This window comes from Curcuma longa, chromosome 2, assembly GCF_044706935.1.
Source record: "Curcuma longa cultivar G26 ecotype Majalengka, Jawa Barat chromosome 2, ITB_CL_G26_1.1, whole genome shotgun sequence".
NCBI lineage: Eukaryota > Viridiplantae > Streptophyta > Magnoliopsida > Zingiberales > Zingiberaceae > Curcuma > Curcuma longa.
The window spans coordinates 13119200-13139274 of record NC_133862.1 but is presented as its reverse complement, the minus strand read 5'-3'; the positions used below and the strand labels follow the sequence as shown (position 1 = coordinate 13139274).

Genomic DNA, 20075 nt, shown 5'->3' with positions numbered 1-20075 from the left:
ACCAGTGTCTCAAGAGATCTTAGTGACTCAATTTTCTCTGGACTTTTATTTTATGTTTGTAGTACCATTAAGGTGACATGGTCATGTCATCAATGGATATGCAAATATTAAAATTGAGATTTTCGAGCACTAATACGTTCTTGGTTAATAATAATAAGATGAGAAAAATTTTATTTAAATATAAATGATTATATAATAAAAGATAGAGTCCTGGTGTAAAAGGATCTATATAGTTGACCTCACCTATGGGATAAAACTTATTTATTGTTGTTGTTGTAATGAATTCTTGGATGTTTTTGAAGCTCAATTTTCCTTTTAAAATTTCATTTTTGGTTATTAGGTGAAATAGTAATTTAACCTTAATCGACATGTAAACATAAACAAATTAGATTGAAGGAAGCAAAAAAAAAAAGAAGATGATTTCATTCACTCCAAACGGTCTAATATCATCAGTCTCACATCAAGATACTGATCGTATGGGATCGCTAAGGTAGCGGATTCCACTTTTGCAAAAGAGATAGATAAATCAATCATGTAGCAAGCTCATGGCATGAGAGAGGTCATTAAACCAACTATGCTACTCCATGGGGGCTATAAAAAAAAGATTCAAGGCATATCTCTAGAGGTCTAGAAACTCAATTTTTCCCTTAGACTTGGGTTTAAACCACTATAGCACCATTAAAATAGAATGGATAACATAGACACTAAAATTTATATACACTTCCATCTAATTGTTTAGGCACATAAGGAGAGATTCCATACTAATTTTGTCCCTAAATAAGTATTGCCAAATATGGCGAGCTTGAATTCAAAATAAAATAGTAATTTCCCCATCCTTTTGTATATTAATTTTAATCAATTAAGTGCATGACAAAAATAAAACATTTGCAACTCATCTCCTTCCTATCTTGTAGAGTAATAAACTAAAGTGCATGCTAAAAAACACATATTATAATTAAATAACAATCTATAGAAATTTTAATTATTTTTTGACATTATAAAAATACTTAATAATTAAATAAAAATACCTAAAATAATTGAATACTACATATTTTATAACTATTTATTATAATTAAATGAAGGAATCACTGAGTGTTTATATTTTAATTAATTTTTTTATCAAAATAAAGGTAACTAATATAAATAAATATAACTAAATGAAATATTATAATAATAAAAACTGGCACAACCATCTCATAAATAAAATACTAAAAATAGGTTACAATTATTAGTCACTACGATAATATTGATATGGTTGGCCGGGGACCACTTAGTCATTGTAACGATGGCAATCCGATTTGAGTCCAAACCAATAGTCATTGTATCTTTATTTGTCCTCATAGATATTTCTACAATGTAGCGGAAGTCTTTCTATAGGGATCGAACAACAATTCATAATCTTTCTCAAAAGAGAAGAGAAGAGAAAGAAGAAACTCTTGATCAAGATCTCAAAATCATATCCAAATGAAATAATATTTGTTCCTTATATACTGACCCATCTTGCAGAGATCATCAACATAAAGTTCATTACTCATTAACAACCCATTAATGTTAATGAACTAGGTTAGCGGATCTACATATTGAATCCACATCCAATATCTAAACTCTCTTTCATGCTATAACTATTAGATTACTTAATTGGAGTATAATTCTTTAATGACAATTATTATTATTGTTGATTCAAGTATAAGTTCATCTAATGGAGACTTAATCATTTCAATCTCCCACTTGGGTTATACTTGACACCGTATATACCAAACAATACCTTAGTTGAGCTCAACATATCAAAATTTTATGGATTAAATACTCCCTTAAATAATCTGATCCATTAATTTAATTAGTACATGACTAAAGAAGTCAAAATTATTATAACTGTAATAAAATTCAACAATAATCACAGTTCTAATTTAATTAATAATATAGATCAAATGTGGATATGTAGTGTAAAAATGACATGAAATGTGATATGTACATGCTCATTTTTAAGAGTCTTCCTTATGATTTAAATCGGGTTCAAATCATATTTACTTAAATCTTATATAAAATTGCAGTAGTAAATTATGATTCAACCTTATGACTCAAAAAAATCACACATCATATTTACAAAATCAAATGCAAAACTGCAATACTAAATGATGATGTCCTTATATCAGAGAGTCAAAAAATTATATATACATGTAAAGTTGTAGTACGTACAATAAGTCAAAAATACATATGTTTATTAATATAGAGTATTACATCAAAATACATATTCCTACCAAATGGGTACTTCGTCAAAATAAAGAACCCCCCATATTCAGCACATGCTGATGAAACACCTTGGGTGATAAGTCCTTAGTGAGTAGATCAGCTAACATAAAATTTGTTCTTATATGCTCTATCATAATTTGATAACTCTAAACTCTTTTTTTAACCGTAAAAAATTTTATGTCGATATATTTAGTCTTCAACGAACTACGATTATTCTTGAAATATAATTCTGCAATTTTATTATCACAATTGATTTTCAATGGTCTATTAATGTCCCCAATGATCTGTAATTAATCCTGTGATAAGGTTCCACATCCATATCCCATGGTTGGAAACTTCGTAGCATATTATAAATTCTACCTCCATAATAGAAGTGGCTATTAGCATCTGTTTGACGCTTTTCCATGACATAACCTCTCCCGTCAATATAAAAACATAACTTGAGGTGAACTTTTTGCTATCTAAGCATCCAACAAAATTAGAGTTTGAATATTAATGATATCCAGATGACCTGATTTCCGATAAGTGAACATGTAATCTTTAGTTCTTTACAAGTACTGCATAACTCTCTTTATAATTTTCTCAATGTTCTAATCTAGGGTTACTCAAATATCTATCTAACATCCCCACAATATACACAAGATCTAGATGTGTACATATTTGAGTATACATTAAACTTCCTACTACCGATGCATAAGGGAATTGTTGTATTTCTTAATCTCAAGTTCATGATGCAGACATTGTTGCATGCTAAATCTATCATCCTTTGACACAGGAGTGTCTCCAGGAGTACAATTCTGCATGTCATATCGAATGAATATCTTTTCTATATAGGTCTTTTGTGAAAGTCAAGTGCTTTGAATGATCACGAACAATCTATATGCCTAAGACGGCCTAAGACAAAGGATGCATTATCAAGATTCTTCATTTCAAATTCAGCTAATAGAAATGATTTAGTTTCTATAGCAGACTTTTATCATTGCTTGTTAATAATATATCATCAACATACAAAACAAGTATGATAAACTTACTCCCACTGAACTTGGTATATAAATATTGATCAATTAGATTCTCTTTGAAACCGTATAAAAAATTTACTTGATCAAACTTTTAGTACCATTGATGAGATGTCTTCTTTAACTCATAAATAGATTTTCATCTACAATAGATTTTCAAAGTTCTTAATTGCACCATACATATTAGAAATATAGTCTTTATATCCATTTGATGGAATTTTAGGTCATAATAAGCTACAAGTGTCATGATTACCCTAAGGGAGTTTCTCTCTCCAATTATTTTCTTTTTGAGTGAATCTCTTAATTCTCCAATTGTCTCTCTGTATCAATATTTTCACCATGTATATAATTTTCTCAAGATCCTCCATTTTCTCCATGTTTCCATGTTTTTGGATGAGAACACTGTTTGACTTCTCGGAAAGATGCAAGATCATCATTCAACCCAATGTCAAATTCGTGCGCTTGAAGATAAATATAGTCATGTGATATCGTAGATCTCCTTAGCGACATTTGTCCTTGAGATAGTTGGAAGTTGTGCTCAACTATAGGAGGAAATACCTTTATTTGAGCTGACACCCCCTCCATATGAATTGGAGGTGATACGGAAATATTGTGGTCCACTACCCCTTCCGGTTATGCAATTTCAACTATATGTGGAATGGTAACAATTTCACTACTAACTACATCAACAGTTACCATACTAGGATTACTAATGTTCTCTTCAAATGATATTTTCCTAACTTTATCGTTGCCACCATCCTCAATAAATTTGACATTATCCGTCTCGAAAAAGGATCTGTTCAAGTGGTTGAAAAATTTGAAACCCCTTGAGTTTTTATAATATCATACAAAATGATAGCTAGTGATTTTTTAGTCTAATTTCTTTTCATTAGGCCTATAGGCCCAGTCTCAGTTGGATAATCTCAAACATGCAAATGCCTAATACTAGGGGCTCTACCTATCCATAACTCGTATGGAATTTTTGTTACTGCCTTACTAGAACTCGATTGAGTAAGTAAACCGTAGTCTTGAGTGTCTCATCTCACAAAAACTCCGATAGAGAAAAAAATATTATCATATTTCTCACCATGTCTTTTAGGGTTCTGATTTCGTCACTCTGCTACGCCATTCTATTGAGGGGTCCCAAGCATGGTGTATTGCACCACGATTTCACACTCAGCAAGGTTATCCGTAAATGTCTCAAGACGTTGTTCACTTGATCAGTGAGATCTACCATAATACTCACTACCACTGTCTGATCTGACAACCTTAATTTTCTTACCAAGCAATCACTTCTCAATCGGTTGCCAACAGGCAACAACTGATTGATACTCCTTATGTGTCAATTCCATGACACGACAATCGATTGCCCACCATTGGCAATAATTGCTCCACAATAGTTGAGTTCCCTCATGGATGGATTCGGAAGGCTTTTGTTGTTACTTTATCCACCCCGATTAATTAGAGCCTTACAACGATCGACTAGTGAACACTTGTCGAACCCACTGATTGATTCAGAAACCTTCTGTAGACAACCCAATAAACAACAATAGATTGGCTCCTCACGGCAATCGATTGGTGTGAACTAGTCGATAAGCCCAATTGATTCCGAGACCTTCAAGATCATACTTAAATGAAACAAGACCTCTTCATTATATAGTGACCCATCCTACAAGGATCATCCATATAAAGTTCATTATTCATTAACAGTCTATTAATATTAATGAAGTGGGTTAACGGATTTACACATTGAATTCACATCTGATGTCTAAACTGTCGTTCATGTTAAAAAAGTATTACATGTTTAATTGAGATTTAATTTCTCCATGATAATTATTACGAGTGTTGATTAAGTATAAGCCCACTTATGGGAGCTTTCAGCAAGTTCTCAAGTTTCTTCTGTTTCCGTTGACAAGATGGCCGTGAGAACGGCGCCGCCATGTGCTGCCAGCAGACAGCTTTCGCTCCTATGAACATCTCACTCGAGCTTGGGGACTGGCACCAGGCCGTCAATGACGGCAACAAGTGCTACGACGGCGACGGCCGACCAAGCGGATTGGTAAACGCCGTGGCAATTCGAGGGGCTCGTTTGTTGTCCTCGTCCTTGGCTCAAAATTCGATCTTTATTATTTGCCTTATATCTTGTTTTGATTTCAGGGAGCTTGTGGACGGCGAGCGCACACATCGTGACGGGGCACGGGGGTGATCGGCTCCGGCGTGCTTTCGCTGGCGTGGGCGATCGGGAAGCTCGGATGGGTCGCCGGGCCACTCGTCATGCTTCTCTTCTCGATCGTCACTTACTACACATCGACTCTGCTCGCCCACTGCTACAGCTCCGGCGATCCCATGACCGCGAAGCGCAACTACAACTACATCTACATCTACATGGAGGCCGTCCAATTCTTCCTGGGTGAGCTCGCTGCATCCGTCTCTTCCAGCGATCGATGACGTCGCTAATTAACCTTCTTATGCAACAGACGGGGTAAAAGTCAAGCTCTGTGGTCTCATCCAGTACGCCAACCTCTTCGGCGTCGCTATTGGTTACACCATCGCCGCTTCCATTACAATGCTTGTGAGCTGAACGCCGGAACGACGACTTCTGGCTGCAAATTTCTTGTTAAATTTCTTCCGCCTTCTAAGCTTTTGTTTGGTTGCGTTCCATGAAACAGTGCCATCACGAGGTCGAATTGCTTCCACGAGAAAGGCCACAAGAACCCATTCCATGCCTCGAGCACCCCTACAGCCTTATATGATCATCTTCGGCGCCGTAGCGATCTTCCTCTACCAGATCCTCGACTTCTACCAGATTGGTGTCTCTCCGTCGTAGCCGCCGTCATGTCCACCTACTCTTCCATTGGCCTCGGCATCGCCCAAGTCGTCGGTCCCCACCGAACTCGCAATCTTTTCAGTTTTACTATCTCATCTCCTCTGCTTTAATTTGCTTTCCTTTGCATTGGAACACAGAACAGAGGTTTTAAAGGCAGCCTCACAGGGATTCAGGGATCAGCGTCAGCACAGCCTCCAGGCCTTCGGCGACATCGCCTTCGCCTACTTCTTCTCGCTCGTCATCATAGAAATCCAGGACACCATCAAAGCGCCGCCGCCGACGGAGGCGAAGGTGATGAAGAAGGCTTCGCTTGGGAGCATCATCACGACGACGTTCTTCTACATGCTGTGTGGTTGCATGGGCTATGCTGCCTTCGTCGATGAGCCGTCCAGCAAGCTCCTCACCGGCTTCGTCTTTTACGACCCCTTCTGGCTCCTCGACGTCGCTAACGCCGCCATCATCGTCCACCTCTTCGGTGCTTACCAGGTCTTCTGCCAGCCGCTGTTCGCCTTCGTGGAGAAGTGGGCGTCCACTACAGGCCGGACTCTGGCTTCGTCATTGGGGAAATATCGTTGCCGCTGACTCGCGCCAGACGGTACCGGATGAGCCTCTTCAGGGTGGCGTGGCGGACGGCGTTCGTGGTGCTGACGACGGTGATCTCCATGCTGCTTCAACGACGTGGTGGCGCTGCTCGGGCCGCTCGGCTTCTGGCCGCTGACGGTGTACTTCCTGGTGGAGATGTACGTGGCACAGAATAGGATCCGGAGGTGGAGCACGTGGTGGGTGTGTCTGCAAATGCTGAGCCTGTCGTCTCTCATGATCACCGTCGCAGCAATCGTCGGCTCCGTAGCCGGAATGGTGTCCGACCTGCAGGTCTACCGGTACTTTAAGAGTAGATATTGATTGATTAACTGAAGAACCAGTTACAGAGCAGAGCATGTAGTGAAATCTGAAACTGCAGAGTGAAATTTCTCGGGAGTTTTGATCTTCCACCAATCAAGTGGAAGTTTGTATATTTACAACGGGAAAAAAAAGGAGAAAAGATTACGAAAGAAATTCTGCTACAGTCTAATTAAAAGCCAACGGCGCCTCGCTCTCGCGCGAGTTGAGAGACGAATCATCGCTGCCGGCGCCGACCGGCGAGACTTTATTACCGGCGGCAGGAGCGATGGTGGCGGCTCTCACCGGCGGCCTCTCGACGTCGCCGACATTCGTACACCGGTAGGTGCAGGTGACGAGCCAGAAGAGCCAGGGGATGGCGACGAGGACCACGCCGGCGACGGGGAACGACGCCGTGTCCGGTGACTCGGGCAGAGCGATGTAGAGCGCGAGGAGGGCGCCGCCGGCGAGCAGCACCATGAGAAAGGAGCAGGACACGAGCCACACGCAGAGGCGGCGGGCTGCCCCTCCCTCCTCCTCCGGCGGCGGCGGTGGCATCGATCGACGTTGATTTCTCAATGACTTGCAGGGATCGACCAGATTACATGTTGCGATGGAGGAGAGGAACTGAATCAAAGCGCTGATTCGTGGTTATGATTGATTGTTAATGGTGATCATGGAGGAGGGAGAAAGGGATTAGACGGAGTGTTGCTGGCGTAATTAATGGAGGCCAGAAGAAGAGGTGCTCCTGTTCGAATGGAGGCGCCATTCTGATGGTTCTTAAGCAACCAGAACGAGAGAAAGAGATAAAAGGGCGGGGAAGGGGCACGTGCGATATGCGTGCATAGATATAGTACGTAATATTTAGAATGCCTTCTAATTGTTTAATAGATTTTTTAAACTACCTTTCAAAGTTTAGTAAATATCGAAAGGTATATATCTTAGCTGTAAATAAAGACTATTCACATATTTATTTTCTTTTACTTGAATCTCGTTCAATATAAGTAGAGGATGTTTTATGATCGTTGTTAGGAAAAGAAATTGAAAGAATTTATACATTAGATATTGAAAAACTTTCACTAAATTGATGTTACATTATAGAGATGGTAGGAATTAAAGTGTTCTTACTAGATTGATATTTCACTTTAAAATAGTTCAAGTTATATCTTTAAATGAGTAAGTAAAATAAATAAATAAATAAGTAATAGTTAATCAATTTAGCTCAACTAGAAGGATGAAAGTAAAAAAGAGTGAAAGTCTTACACTTTTTTTCAACGGTCTCAGTCAACTCTGACGATAAGAAAATGTAAAATTGCTCTTGTTAGAGAGGAAGGATTAAGGTTGTTGTTGGTCGATTGAAAAATAATAAAAAGAAGCGAAGAAATAGGGTTGTTGCTCTTGAAAAGAGGAAGAAAAAAAAGAATGGTTGTTGGAGGAAGAGAAGAGAAAAATAACAAAGGGAAAAAATAAGAAGGAAGGAGAAAAAGAAGAAGCCGATGTGTGAAGGTTTGCGCATGAGGAGGTGGGAGAGGTTGCATACGTGGAGGAGAATAAAAAGAGAAGAGAGAATAGGTTTTTTCAAAAATTTCTTAACACGTTTTAAATCGATTAAACTAGTTTAATCCAATTAAACTTGGTTTGGCCATCACTTGACCAAATCAATCCAAATGATTTGGACCAACATACTCCATATCTCCGAGCCTTGATGAATTTTATTCGATCACAATTTAATTTTAATTCAGCACTTTCACTCGTGTTTGATTCGTTTATTTATTTATTTTGTTAAAAAATTTCAATACATACTCCGCACATAGGGGCTATGTTATAGCCTAGGACAACCACTATGTGCATCCGTCTATGCAAGCAACTAGGGTTTGAAACGCACGTAACGTATGCATGCAGCGTTCAAAGAACTGATGACACTAGGGCACCACGTTAAGAGCCACCTCACTTTTTGGATTTATTTGATAATTGGAATGTGTGGTCAAACCGTTCATTTCAGAATTAATCAGTGAGCTAGATAGTTCACTGATTAATTCTGAGATGGACGGTTCGACCACACATTCCGACTATATATATATATAGTGATGAAAGTAATTAGGCATAAAGATAATTTATGCAAATCATATTCATGTCAATATGAATTGGAGTCCAAAAGGTTTGCAACTATGATGACCCAACTACGGCATATAGATTCAGTTATTAATTCTCAATCCTGAATTTTGATCTAAGCTTTAAAAGTCTCTCCTAATAACTGTTTGATGAAGAATGCTCTTGCCAATTCTGACTGTTCCTCAACTATGACACCACTGATTTTTAAATGATTGATTTTCAATTTCAGTTTTCTAACAGTTGCAATTTGTGAAAGAAAGTTGTATTCTCGTGATCTTCTTTAGCCCATCTGATTTTTTTTTTTAAAACTTTGCAGCATATCGAAAGTGGTACAAGAGTTCAAGCTCATGAACTAATTCATGAATAAACATCTACAGATATTGCTATTAATTGTATCATATACTGCGAGGTGATGTGTAAACACTACAAAGGTATACATACAGGACAGTGAGGTGATGATGCAGGACCTGCAGATGTAGTGGATGAACTGTGTTTTATTTTGTTCAGAAAATTACAATGCAACTGGAAGACTTTTTGTTTTCAGCAAGCAGTTCTGAAACCCTCAATATTCCTTGTGATTACTTCATCACATATCTCATCACGACCATTTTTCCAACTTCTCAAGCTCTCCAGAATCTAACCATTCCTGCTCTCTTCTCGTCCTTGATGAGATAACTACAGTAGTAGCAAACCTCCTGAATCTAACAGAGGATTCATTAATCGAATTCCCTTGATGTTTCCTTGAACTTGCTCTTGTTTGTAGCCAAGAAGCCACAGCAGCCTCTCATCTTCCTGAAACATCAAAATAATACGTTGGAACAACACACACACACATGAGATTTTTGTCTGAAGAAATTTACCAGCTACTGCTTCTGCTACTTGTTTCAGAACTGCCTTTGATTCTGCTTCCCCTTTCTCGCAACTCAATTTTGTTCCACCACTGTCCCTCGATGCTCCCATGCAGCCCCTTCTCTGCTTCTGGCTTTGGCGACACCTTTGCAAATGAATTAGACCTTGAGATCTTCGTCTTCCCTCCATCTAAAACTGGCACAAAGGTTTTGAGGAACAAGCCAGTCTCCATGGTCTCGTTTCTCTGAAACCTTCTCGCTCCTTTGCTAATTTTATCTGTTGCCTTCTCTGCCTTATTCTTGGCCCCTTCCTGCTTCGTCTCTGCAGCTTCCTCCACCTTCTTCACTAGCCTGGGAGTCTCCACCACCATATCTCTCAGTGATAGCTCATAAGCTGACTCCGGCATGCCTCTCACCAAATCCAACATCTCCTGCCTGTAACTGACGATCTCCTGAGCTCGCGAACTCGTATAGTGCGTCGGAGAGCTACTGGCTGATCGACTCGTCGGAAAGTTCATGTTCTTCCACAAGACAGGCGACGGAGTGCTCGAATCATCCTTATCCTCATCCTCGCCCCGCTCGCAATCACTGTAGTCGAAGGAAGCTCTTCGAATCACTGTGCCAACATCTAGATCATCCACTCCGACAGCCTCTGCAACGCTCTCGCCATCGACTCTCGGATTTGCAAAACTAAACTGGTCTATCATGGTGGAGAGATGGAAGGAATCGTAGGGAGAGTTGGGGAGGGCGGAAATGACCAAGAGAAGACAAACGTTTCCGTCTTCATCAGCAAAGGTCTCGTTTTAATGGAGCCATTTGCCGTCCCTTTCCTTCTCTTTAACTTGCTTCTTGTTTGTGGTTGGCAAGGTGGATGCAAAACATGGTTTCTAGATGGCGTTAACATTCCTTCTTCTTTGGCGATAGACAACAGATTTACAAAAGAGGACAAGAGTAGTCGAGCAATTTCATGCAGTTTTTCAATTTATCTCCTAAATTATTATGAAACCGACCATGTAGAACCGTTGGGGTGACGGATTTCATCTTTTATAGAAGAGTTACCAATTTTCAAGCCGCAACATGTTTTTGGATTGAAACTCTTCAGCATTTCAGCACTTTGTATCAGTTGCCAATTTGTCAAGGCATCGTGTTGCTTCAGCCAACAGGTCGGAGCATTCATTGCCTCAAGATTTGACCATAAATGAAAGAAAACAAGATCTCAAAGAACCCGAAAATCTAGTCGATCGATCGATCGACTGGCCCGGTGATGATGAAGTAGCTTGAGGGAGGGGGTCAAATTCTTAAAACAACGTTTGGAATACGGTGATGATGGTGCAATATCTTTAAATTTTGGCTTTGGTCAAGACATGTGGTCTACTTTGATTTGGACTTGCCATGGCTTTTAGGTGAGGCTTTGTCAGTGATTAGTTAAGTTTAATTCACAAAGGTTGTTTAATTCTACATCTTTGATCTTGCTGTTTGTGCAATCAAAACGTTATTAGCCCTGAAAGGAGCATGCTTTATTCCTTCAGACCATTTATGAGGAGATAAATCGATTTCATGATCATATGTGAAAAGGTAAATCGAGAAACTACGTTGGTCACGACGGAGAAAGGTATTGTTCGACTTCGTCGAGATTCAAATCCTTGTCCTCTTTTACAAGTCTGCTCCGTCATAACCAATTCAGTGGCGGTTCAATCAATCTCAAGCCTTGTAAGGCAGAAAGCTAATACCTGTGTTATTTATTTATATTTATATTTATATTTTTATTGATTAAATTTTTATTATTGTATTATAAATATTTTTAACGTATTGAAATAATAGATACAGATAATATCACCAAAATACATGAAGAAAAATGAGAGAGAAAGAAAAAATGAAAACTAAATTTCTTCTTAAGTAGCAAATTTTCAATAATTAAGTCCGTGCTTTGAATCGGGTATAACAATGCAATATCTCATCAACATCCAATTATTAATTCTCTTTGACATTTTGTCATCTTCTCTTTACAACAACAGCTAAAAAAAATCTCATTATTTTATAAAAATAAATAAATTATAAAAGGCACATTCTAGAGAGAGTGACAATTCTACTATTTAAGAAAGGTAGCAAATATGGACTCAAATTTCTTTTGGGGTCTATGAATAAATTTGATATTTAATTTAATAAAATTCATTTTTACTTATTCAATTATAAAAGAATATATAAAATAAATAAATTTAAATACTAATAAATTCGATTTATTAGTTAGTGTTCATGATAAAAACAATTTGTATAAAATTTAATTGTTAAAAATAATATTTATAATATGCTAAAAATATAAGAATATTATAAATAGATAAAATTTAATATTATAAAAATAATAACATTAATAGTTGAGTTGAGCTCAATTAAAAATTTAAATAATGTTTACACTTGATAAGTACACCCCTAATTTTCCCATCTGTGCTTCACTCATGTCCGATGCGCTGGTCATTCCGTGGGCCCAAGCGGCGAGCCCTAAACGATTCCCCCAGCAAATAACGGGGGCGAATAAATTTCTCATTTATTTCTTCCCCCGAAACAAAACCTGCCAACTGGGCTGTGCTGGAGCTGCTGGCTCGCTGGATCTGTTCGAGAGCTCCCGGAGCGCTGTGCGAATGGTTAACCCTAGATCTTCGTCTTCGTATCGTCTTCGTCGATCTCGTTTCGTCGTCCCTCCGTCAGTTTATCGTCTGGTGTTGATCCTTCTCGCCTTCTCCGTCTTCCTCTTCCTCGTATCTCAGAGGATGGTTCCCGTGTTCGATCGGGGTCCATCGCTGCCTCAGAAGTCCTCGGTACGCCATTCTGACTTTTAAGTCTTTTACATTCTAAAAGAGGAAAGCTTCTTGAGTGGATTTTGCGGGGGTATGTCATGGGAATGGCTTTTCAGCATAGAAGTTTGATGTATTCGTTTAGTTGTTGAAATAATTGTTTCGTGTAAGCATCGCCTTATGGAAGTACTTATCTTATTAACTTCAATATTGTTCTAGAGAGTTGATCTTGTTTTCGTCCTATGAAGGTATTCTTTTTGATGTCCCCTACTTTTAATATCTCAATATACTTCATGTGTTTCATGATTGCTTTATATCTCTTCCGAGATATAATTTCACGAGTATTTTTGATTTTTATTTATCAAGCATATTTATTCTAGCTACTGTCATATCTGCCGTTCAATTGCTCCTTCCTTGTGGAACAGGAATTAGAAGAGCGACTGTGGAATTCTGCTTCTGGTTATGGATACCGTCCTTGTGTCAAGCCAACCCATAAATATGCAGGTGTATTTATCTCTTGTATTTGAACTTTGTTGAGGTGCAAATTCATGATACAGTACTAGGTCATGCATTAGACTTTCAGTGAGAAATGCAGCTGCGGAGATAATTTTAGATATAGCTAAAATTAATTTGAAAAATAATCATATATGGTCGTTTGGACAATAGTGTAAATATCATATTAGAGGAAGTTCTAATAATTGATTCTTCGACTATCCTAAGCTGAGATGCAACTCTCATGTAAGTCAAATTCGGCCATACATTCATAAAAGATACAATTGGGGTCAGTCTCCTGTTGTAGCTATAGTGGAAAAACATGTTTGCAGCCCCTAACACTATTGAGCACCAAAGGAATAAAAAGTAGAGGAATGAGGAAAAATTGCTGTTTCCTTTCATCCCAAAGTGATCAGCTCAAACTTGGATAGGATAAGATTGGGCCATAGTTACTCTAACTCAGGTACAACCACTGAGTTTCCTATATGGTTGTTCCTAAAAATCTGTACACATGATTATGAGGAAATCAAGTGTTTGCTTGGAGTGTCAGTCTCCAACATGTGTATGATGGTGGTAAATGAAGAGCTCAGGTATTATTGAACTGGGCACAACCAATCACGTGTCAAGTCTTATGATCTGGCACAACCAATGTGGCACACGATTGTTGCCATGACTTATGAATGGACACAACCAATCAAAATTTTGTGAGCCAACTCTTAAGTTGTTGGCAATTTGTGGATGAGATTATCACTCAATTATACTATCCATTCAAGTCAATTACATTATTGGCTAAGATTATCAATTGGTAATACTTATCTGTTTAGACTAAATATACTCTCTCTAAAATTTTGAGCCTTTTTTTGAAATAACTAAATAAATTCGAAATTGTTAGTGAGTTTCTATGGAAATTCAAAGCTATCGATTTAAGCCATATCTATATACACACAAAATAAATGAATAATTTCTGGTACTTTAGATTATAGTGGAACTTTTGTTTTTTTTCCTTTCTAATTTCTATTATTATCTAGTTAATGAATTGTTATAACATGTCTCTTATTGCCAGCTCCCCAGGATCAGAAGCACTACTTAACTGTGAGAAGTAATGGAGGACTCAATCAAATGCGCACTGGTGTATGTTGACAAAAAAATTTTCTTATTCTTACACATCCTTTTTTACTTTGACATGGTACATACTACATAGTCTTAGCTTCAACTACTCTAAGAGGCTTAAAGTTTTCTTCTTTTTTTCCCCCATTAGTCTTCTGGGGTTTCATGGCTGGATCAAGCAGACTTAAATTACTGATCGCTATTTAGTTTGGTTTTATGTATCATAATGTTGACAAAAATAGCAGTGAAGTTTTGGAAATATTCATAATGATATTGTTATACATGTAGGAGAAAATAAAAAATCTATTTATTTGCCTTGTCATCAATTTGAAGGTTTGCTTGCTGACTGGAACAAGCAAAGCCATGGTTTTTTTCATGTTGATTAGTGTGGGCCATGCTAGGATCTGTCAGAATTAGAAAGATCTATAGTGTGAGAACAGACTATTTCTGTCTAAATGCTACTCTTTTAAAGATCATCCATACATGTACCTTAAGTGAGCCTGTTAGCAGTATATGAATTGGAAGGTTAATTGTGTGATGCCATTCACCACCATAACGTTTTTGGAGCCGTTTGTGTCTTTGACAGTTAGGTAGACAAAAGTCAACAGGTGCAACTGATCACATGTTCGCTCCAATTAAATATCCAAAAGGTGAAAGAAGTTCAGATACTTTCAGCGCTACTGCAAAATCTTTCCTCTTTGCATTTGTCCTAATGCCTTGTTTGTTGCATACTGTAAATTTTCTCCAAGCTTCACTTCGTCATTGGTATCTTCTCATTGTGCCATATTGATCTATTAATTTATGAAATTTTCTTGACGAATGATTTAACCTTTGCACACATGGTTGATTATCTCATATTTAATCTCATATTTAGTTCTGATCAGCTTATTGAATAGCATATAGCTTGTGGAGTTGATAAGGATACCTTGATTGCAGATTTGTGATATGGTTGCTGTTGCTCGCTTGATGAATGCTACACTAGTAATTCCACAGTTGGATAAACGTTCTTTTTGGCAAGACACTAGGTCTGCTTTACAAAAGTTGCACATCTAATTTATAGAAAATAAATACATGACTTATTACAAAAATATTTGCTTTATGTATTGCAGCACCTTTTCTGATATTTTTGATGAGTCTCACTTTATTAAAGCTCTAGAGAGTGATGTACACATTGTGAGTGAGTTACCAAAGGAGATGGAATCAGCTCCAAGGGCTCGTAAGCACTTTACTTCTTGGTCCAGTGCAAGTTATTACGAGGGAATGTCACAAATGTGGAAGGATTATGAGGTAGATTCTTTTTGAATGTGCATATTATTCCAAATGACTGCTTTTTTGATAGTTTACAACTGAGGACTTCTAGATAATCTATTAGCAGTCATTCTTTTGCTGAATATTCTGTCACTATCAGTAGGGGGTTCATTTACATTATTTCAAGATTTTCTTTTACCATTTTTTGACAGGGATAATCCTATCCTTTTATTTAGAAAATTTGTTTTGAGGCATACAATTACAAAAATACGAACTATATTTAGTTGTGAAAAACTATGGGATTCTGCTGCCTTAACAAGTTGCTTTATTATTATGATTATTATTATTATTATCTTTTATCATAATCTTCTGTAGAATAAAACTCTACTTTCCTCTTTTACATTTTTAATAAGTTGACACAAGTATAAAAAAAACGTGATCAACTGTTTAATTCATGCAGGCCAATTGTTTAGGTTTCCCAGGCAATTCAGCTTTGTTTCTAGTCATGGATAATTATCATTCTAGTTGGCTTTTTAGCTAGGCACCTTAGTAATCTAAAAGATAGCTTGATTGATAATTGAGTTGGGTATTTGATGCAACATCAGGACAAACAAAATTCATGAAGAGGATAACTAAATTTATTAAACTGAAAGATCCTTAAACAAGGGAAATTGGGCTTCTTTTAATGACCCCATGATCAAACTTGGAAAAAAAGTAAATGAAAAAAAAATTAACCCCATAGGAATTTGGTAAATAAACAACCTATTCTCTAAATAATTTACTCCCAGAACAAGAATTAGAATTACCTAATTGGTTATGACTAACTAGCATAAAATCTTACATATTTTAGAATCTTATAAAATATAAATTTCCTTCAAGAGCTCGATTTCATTAAGTAAGGAGATTGGAAAACTACTTTTAATGGAGTGGTTGATTCGAGAGTCACCTTGGTTGATTTGTACAAAAGCACTACATTTAAAGATATTTTGTGGTTGGAATTTTTGAGTAGTCTTTGGTGAAGATGAATTTGAAATATAAAAATTCCTAACCTAGAAGAACTAAATCTTATTGAGTGTGGAAATTGGAAATCAGGATCACAATTTTTTGACATAATCAAGTGGTCGATCAAGAGTATCTTGGTTGATTTGTACAAAAGTACTGCATCTAAAGATATTTTGTGGTTGGATTTGTAACAAAAGCACTGCATCTAAACATCCTAAGTGGAAGAGATGAGATAACCAAGAAAACTGGGATATGCTTGTAAAAGAAGTGGTATTGGAAAATTAAATTTGAGAATTCTGGGCCATTCTATGTATGAGATAGGTGGTTGTTAGAACAACTTCACCCGAAAGATATTTTGGAACACATATAGCGAACATTAAATATCTAGCAACTTCAAATAGGTGACATTTTTTTTTCTTTTTTGCTACACCATTTCAGGACATAGACTATGGTGAATAAATTCATTGGCTGTTAGAGATTCACCAAGAATAGAATGGATGTGTCCTGTTCCATTGTCAGTTCTCTAAGTTCATCAGTCATCCTGCTAATGGATTCTAAATTACATGTTAAATTTGGTACGTGCATCTCAGAATGAAGAGCAGTTGTTTTTAACAAGTTTTAGTGGAACCTTTTCCAGCAATGGATCACTGCCAACACTAGGTTCCTCAGTTTTCTGCTCCATGATGCCTGGTAATTCTTGCCATCTAACTTATGGTTTATGATCTAGATACCCTTAACTGAAGGATTGTGAAACCACTATAGATGGGACAGATTAGACGTGATAGAAGATGACACATACTGATTTCCAAGTCTTCTTTCTTGAAGTCATCATCATGTGGCTTCAAGTGAGGAAAGGAAAAAATGGATAGGATAATAGATTCAAGGTATGGATAGAGAATGATTTTCTTCTCATAATCTTTGTAAAAGGGAATTCCAACATATGTAGACAATGAAAAAATCATCTGTCTTAAAGAAAGGAACAAAATAATTTAAATATCAACTTTCTAAAAAGCCAAAAACAAAATAGTCACAATCCCCTACAAATTAAGTATCTCTTAAATAGAATGATTGAGAGTATCTTCTTCCAAATAAAATGATTCAGAATATCTTCTTCCAAATAGAATGATCGGGAATCTACAAAATCTGTGTCAAAACATCCTATTGGCTGCTTCAAGAAGTTCCATCTGAGCCTTGGAGTTGGTCTTTTTGGGATAGGTTGCTACGTCTTGTGACTTTAGGGGTTGTTTATTAGGGTGGTTGTTGAATTATCAATGTTGGTTTTGCTATCCATAAACCTTGTTTTGATCTTGGTCAACATCTTGTCTCACATTCCAGATTCAGTATGATGGCAAGTTATGACTTTAGCTGGTGTATTGATATAAATTTATGTCATAATACCTTTCAGGTCATTCATGTCCCCAAATCTGATTCAAGGCTGGCAAACAATGACCTGCCTGTTGATATTCAAAGGTTGCGTTGTCGTGCTATGTATTATGCCCTCCGTTTCTCAAATCCCATAGAAAGCCTTGGAAAGGTCTGAAAAAGGCATAATATCCTACAGCATTTAGTCAATTAAGTATTTTCCTTCATAGTTCATTCAGTCAATATCTTTCGTATCTTGTAAATTAGGTTCTGAGACTGCATGCTGCTGATACAACAGAAGCTAGTGGAACGGCTGAAGTCACATGGCCCATATATCGCTCTTCATCTGCGTTATGAGAAGGATATGCTGGCTTTTACTGGTTGTACCTATGGTCTTACTGATATTGAAGCTAGAGAACTCAAAATTTTGAGGTTGGTGATGTTGTTTGCCATTATTTTTGGTACATTGTTATATGTTTATGATGTCTACCTACTGTTCCTAGGGAGAATACAAACCACTGGAAGATGAAGGGTATAAATTCAACTGAACAAAGACTAGGTGGTTTCTGCCCTCTGACTCCCAAGGAGGTCGGTGTCTTTCTGCATTCTATGGGATATCCATCATCCACCTGGATTTACATCGCAGCTGGTGACATCTATGGTGGTGAAACTTACCTTTCCAATTTGAGGTCTCGGTTTGTGAACTTAGTTTCCAAGGTTCGCACTGCAACTTAAATCTTGCTTGTGCCTGATAGTAATGAATGTAATATACTGAGATACTAAAGTTTGACTATTTATATGTAGGAGAGTTTGGCAACTGTTGAAGAATTAAAGGAATTTGCAAATCATGCTACTCAAACTGCAGCTATTGACTACATTGTCTCAATTGAAAGTGATGTATTTATACCTTCATATACTGGAAATATGGCAAGAGCTGTTGAGGGTCATAGGAGATTTTTAGGACACCGCAAGACAATTAATCCAGATAGGTAAGCGAATGCTACTTGGCACACCCTTTTTCATTCATCACACCTTGTGACAGCAAATTTGCCTAGATAGAATGATTGTGTAAAAAACCTGTTTAGATTAATTTAACATCGGGATAGGTCTAATTCTTCTCTAATTGATAATAAACACACATTTTTCACCTCCAATTTCACATTATAGCTGAAAGTGCTTATATATTTGTATATAAGATCCTTTCAAAATGTCTGGCGCCTGATCCTTCTCATGATTAAAATGGGTTTTATGTGGAGATTCCTACTTGTGAATTTCATTTAGATGCTTTTGGTATTTGTGAATGCTGTTGTGGACTTTATATCTCGAATTAACATGGTTTCATTTCGATGTTCATCATTTTACTCTTTTTTTCTGTATTCTTTTTATGTATCTTTCTCCACTATGCAGGAAAGGATTGGTAAAACTCTTTGATATGTTGGAAAAAGGAGAGCTGAAAGAAGATGCAAAATTTTCTTCACTTGTAATTGATATGCACAAACACAGGTATCTTTAGAATCTGCATCATTCTGAGAATTAGTTTCTCTTCTCTTGAAGTACAAAAATGTCCAAAATCACAAATCAAAGATGACGACTAGGTAGTTACAATTCCCCGTTGTTTCACAGACAGGAGTGCCTAGAGATGGATCTCTGCCTGGAAGTAAAGGCCGGGATCGGTTTAGAAACTGAAGAATCATTTCATGAAAACCCATTTCCTGAGTGTATCTGCCCAGCAGATCACAATTGACTCTCTTCTTTGGTAACTATCTAATACTAGGCACTGAATTAGTTCATTGAAAAATAGTGTGTTTTTTGCAATTACTTCATAAATTGAAAACAATTTTTCACTCAACAATATGCTGAATCACATATAGGTAATTGAATTAATTCTTCGACATTTTTTTAAAAATTTAGTCACTGATATTTCAGATGATGTTATCAGTTGTTATTGTTCCTTTCTTTGTTGGTCTCTTGCTTCCCCATGTTCATCCGTCGTGGATTGTGTTTCAGGTCTTTTGTTGAAGCTGTTTACACTTCGTAGGGACTGAGGTAAAACCAATAGATTCAATTCAGTGAGTTGTTTTTTTTGTAATTGGTGAAATTATATCATGTGATTTTGTAAGAGAATGCAAATAACGTTAGCATT

At 37.1% G+C, this 20075-nt stretch overlaps 3 pseudogenes; 2 read left to right on the top strand and 1 right to left on the bottom strand.

Annotated features, from left to right (window-relative positions):
• The first annotated feature begins 5540 nt into the window (after window positions 1-5540).
• Window positions 5541-7021, top strand: LOC141821374 (amino acid permease 3-like; annotated as a pseudogene).
• A 2398-nt stretch (window positions 7022-9419) lies between these two features.
• Window positions 9420-10719, bottom strand: LOC141822315 (uncharacterized; annotated as a pseudogene).
• A 1819-nt stretch (window positions 10720-12538) lies between these two features.
• LOC141821299 (O-fucosyltransferase 38-like) lies at window positions 12539-19742 on the top strand (annotated as a pseudogene).
• The last annotated feature ends 333 nt before the right edge of the window (window positions 19743-20075 follow it).